We start from the raw sequence: 4,849 nt of genomic DNA on the forward strand, positions 1-4,849 counted from the left end.
CCTCGTGGAATTGGTACATCGTTTTGATCTATAACTCGAATCGTGGGACGGCCGGTAGGACAGGAATATACAAATATGTATATCTGTATATAGATAATACATATACATGTACCACCTACGTGAATTCGATATAACTCGATATATACATATGTATGTATGTATGTATGTATATATGTATCGAAGGTGAGTGTGTCAAGGGACGAGTTATGTTTCGTCTTTCTCGATCCTCTCGTGAAACGACACGAAACCCCCTATAGGCCTCTTCCTTCTTCTTTACTTCCACCTCCACCTCCAGTTTCACCTCCATCTCCTTCTCATTTTAACCATTTTACATCAAACGTTTTCTACATACATACGTCGAACATAATATATTATTACGCACTTGCATTTCTATTCTTAGTAATCACAGTAATCGAATAGGTGACAGATATTAACTTTCTTAATTATTACATTATCGATGAATAGATCGATAAGAAATACGAATATAAGGATTATTTTCAAAATGATAAAATAATAATAATTTATATAATGTTCACTATGAAACGATGATGAAAAACGTCTTTTCCAGATATGTCTTCTCAATATATATATATATATATATATATATCTCAATTATATATATATTTATATACATATATACATATATATACATATATATATATATATATTATCCAAAGATATATTTTTGAGAATTCTTCCATCGTCGAAGTAAAGGATGGAGAAAAGGAAGGAATCGAGTTTATCGATGTGTATTCTCATAGATAGTAAATTCTCTGTGTTAGTAAATTCACGTAGGTGTGTATAGGGCACTACTATACTTGGAAGGATCCTCCATTAGCATGTTTGCGCTACGGTAGAAGGAGTTCTCTAAGTGATGTTTTGTGCCACACTATTCGGAATCGTCTTTTATATTGAGAACTCGTCCATTCCTCGGACGATGACGTCACGAAAAATTCTTATCGACAAATATTCTCCATCTTTTTCTTCTTTTTCTTCTTCTTCTTCTTCTTCTTATTATTATTATTGAGAGGGTACGTAGTACCTAGTAAGTGTACGTTTCCAAAGAGTTGTAGCAGTTTTTAAGAAATTCGATCAGAATCGTAAATCTCAGTCTACACTCATCGAATTGTCAGAATAAATGCTTTTTCTTCTTATTTTTTTTTTTTTCAAGAGAGATATATATATATATACACAGATATATATACACAGATATACATACACACATATTTAAATATATATAAAACATACATACAACGGACTTCGATGCTTAAGAAATGGAATAAGCCGACGGGTCGAAAAGAGAGGTGTTGGCACGTGGTCAAGAAATGTCAAAACTAGTTTTCTTTTGAGTTTTCAAGGCACGTATATAAGAAGGGTTCTCGTAAGGTTTTGCCCCAGAGAAGGTCACCCTAAACTTCCTTTCGGCCTTTTCTTTCCGGGTCAAAAACTGGACATTATGGCACACGCCATGAAGAAAGATATAACCCTTAACCATAACTAAATACCAAAAAAAGGAGAAATAATGTTAACATTTGAAGCAATTTTTTTTTCTTTCCTTTTTCTGTTCTTCTTCTTCTTCTTCGTCATCTTCATCGTCATCGTTTACTTCTTTTCTTTCTTTTTTTTTTCTTCTTGAAGATGACGACGTATGACCTTTTAAAAGATCGTAAGATCGAAAGTAACGTTAAAGTTAACGTTCAAAGGTTCTAGAGCTATCGTTTGTTATCCGATAAATCAAATCACCTTAAGGATCACTCATCAAACCGGAACCTCTTAGCCTAACAATTTCTATCTCTACTTTCGCTACGCCCTTCCCTTTTTCCCTAAACGAAAATAGCCTTCTCCAATGAGAAGGTCGAGAGTTCGATCGTGAAATTTCGCAATATCATCATTCGTTCTTTCCAGGGCCCTACATTTTCTTTTCCTTTTCTTTTTTCCTTCATTTTCTTTTATATATAAGACGTATATATATATATATATATTTTTTTTTATTTTTCCACAAAATTATTATATAATTTCTCCTTAAGATATGTGTTCTTAATCTTTAAAAAGAAAAAACAGAGAGAGAGAGAGAGAGACAGAGAGTGAGAGAGAGAATAAAAAAGAAAGAGAGAATACGTAATTTCTAACACTAGGAATAATATGTCTAACGTGTCCGCCATTTCACTTTGAAACCCTTCGTCCAACCTTCCCAAGCTGTACGTGGTATTGATAAAAAAAAATAGAGCCGCCCTATTGGCCAACCGGACCGTGGGGTGACCTCACCCCTTCGCTCTGCTGACCAAGCAGAAGCACCCACTAGAACTCGTCTCGTATAGGCTCTTTCCTATATACGTGTATACTACATTCATATCTTTCTTTGTATCTGTGACTCATACGGGACATCAATACGTACGTGTATCTTCAACACCGTTAAAAGAGTACACCCTCGACATTTTCTTTCTCTTTCTCTCTTCTTCTCTCTCTCTCTCTCTCTCTCTCTCTCTCTCTCTCTCTCTTTCTCTCTTCCCTCTCTATTTTTTATTCTTTCTTTCACGCTAATCACGAGAATATTGATTCCTCGGCACGTCACGTTGCAACCAAAGCAAATGGTCAATTACTTCAGTTCAATACCATACAAGTGCTTGGTAATTACACTTTCCAAGTAAACTTTCTCGAATACCTTTAGTTTAACCTTTGATCTTTCCATCAATATCATTTTCTAAAGATAAAATGTACGATTCGAGAAGAAAATTTACGGAAAAATAGAAAGGAAAAAAGAAATGGAAAAAAAAAGGAATCGAAAATTAACCCGAAATTCTTGATCGAATTTATCACAATATTTTTCTACTCGAATTATCTTGGATGGATGTATAAGGGAAAAAAAAGAAAGAATGAAAAAGAGAGACAGAGAGAGAAGAAAAAAAAGAAAGAGAAAAACAAGGAGAAAACATGATTGCGTCAATAAATTAATTCAATATCGTATAGCGTTACACCGAGAATAACTCACAAAGTGACAATAAGCCAATGAGCTTCTAACTTTCCTTAATTGCTCGTTTTATCTCGACAAACTTTACGTAATATTAATCCAACGATACGACGATGTCTATTTAAAATCTATTTTTACGTCATTACCATACTGTTCTTGTTTTTGTTAAATATCATCGCCGAATACTTACCAAAATTCTGATTGATTAAATTTTTAATTACGAACTCCTATCGATCTTCATCTTCGAATATAGATAAATGTCTATCGAATAAATTTCAAAATCCGATTAAATTGACGAATACGCGATAACAATTTTTACTATAGATTTTCTTCGATACGCAAACACGATCACGATCTTCCCTTAAGCAAGCCCAAAACGTAACTGGGCTCATATATGAAGAATCCACATCTCGAAGAGGTGTGATAGGGCCTGGAAAAAAGAAAAAAAGAAAAAAAAGAAAAGAAAAAAAATTTTACCTGAGGCGACCTTTCTGAAGGAGAGGGGATCAGGTAGTAAAGGGTTTAGTGGTAAGACCCCCCATTATGTAATCCCGATTCTTTATTCAACATATCTCTCTCTCTCTCTCTCTCTCTCTCTCTCTCCCTTTTTCTTTCCTTATGCAGAATCCCTTGACAAGGACACAATCAGAATCTTGTATGTGTGTGAATAATATAGAATGCAAATGTGTGTTCTCGTCAGCATCTAAGAGAACGTTCCTGTGAAATTTTAGTCAAATTACGAAAGGTAGAATGTTAACGTTCATTGACTTGTATATATATATATATATATATATATATATATATATATATATATATGTATGTATGTATATATGTATGTATGTATGTATGTATGCATGTATGTATGCATTTATGTATGTATGTAGGTAAAGCAAACGACTTCTTTACAACGTTCTTCCAACTCTTATAGATCGACGACGTATGTATATATGTTTCTCTCTCTCTCTCTCTCTCTCTCTTTCTATATATATATATATATATATATTTTTATATTTTCTAAAATATCCACTTTTATGAGCGGTCGTTGCTTGAAATAGTAGCGACGAAGTCGACGCCTATGACCACGTATTCCTAGAGTGTAAAGTATTACGATCATAGAACTATCTCTATATGTGCGTGATTGTGTGTGTATACGTGTTCGTGCGTGGATACAGACTTCCTAGGATGTAAATACGAACACGCGATAAAAGTTTCGCGCTAAGGATGTCGAATACGTAAATATGTGTATTTGTAGCTACCTGAAATGCAAAATGCAACGTTACCGTATGTACCTACACACACACACACACACACACATATATATATATATATATATGTAAATGTATGTGCGGTGAGATGACTATTACCGAAACAGCAGCAGTCAGTAGGAGAAGAAAAGGAAAGGAAAGAAAAAAAGGAGGAAAAAAGGAAAAGAAAGAAAAGAAAGGAAAAAAAAAATAATTTAATTTATTTTTACCCCGCTGCGAAGCTACCCCGTTCTAAAGTAAAGGGTTGCTGCTACTCTTACCAGACTAGAACCAGATGACGCGTCTTCTAATTTCCTGTATGAAAAGCGAAACCGATTGAATCTCTCGTCACCTGGTGGCTTTTTTCAAAATGATCTATTAATAAAAAAAAAAAAAAAAGAAAAAAAAATGAGATAAAGAAAAAAAGAAGAAAAGAAAAAGAGAAGAAATTGTGTGGTTTTTCTTTTTTTTTTTTTATTTTGGACGTTCTTCACGTTTCCTTATACGACTTTTTCAACCCTTTCTTTTTTTTTTTCCTTTCCAAAACCCCATTAATTTTATTCGAACTTCTTATCCGCGTTTGGATTGGATAAAATTGTAAAATATTGAAAAGAAAAAAAAAATAACTGAGTGAAGA

General features: G+C 33.6%; 1 long non-coding RNA gene across 1 annotated transcript in view; it reads right to left on the reverse strand.

Moving 5' to 3' along the window:
• The window catches only part of LOC124954644, a 19,951-nt gene extending 16,613 nt beyond the window's left edge, over positions 1-3,338 (reverse strand). Inside the window, exon 1 of the long non-coding RNA XR_007102598.1 lies at positions 3,159-3,338. This is a non-coding gene — a long non-coding RNA (uncharacterized LOC124954644). The remainder of the gene's footprint in view (positions 1-3,158) is intronic.
• Between the last annotated feature and the right edge of the window lie 1,511 nt (positions 3,339-4,849).

This window comes from Vespa velutina, chromosome 15 (genome assembly GCF_912470025.1).
Source record: "Vespa velutina chromosome 15, iVesVel2.1, whole genome shotgun sequence".
In the NCBI taxonomy this organism is placed as follows: Eukaryota; Metazoa; Arthropoda; class Insecta; order Hymenoptera; family Vespidae; genus Vespa; species Vespa velutina.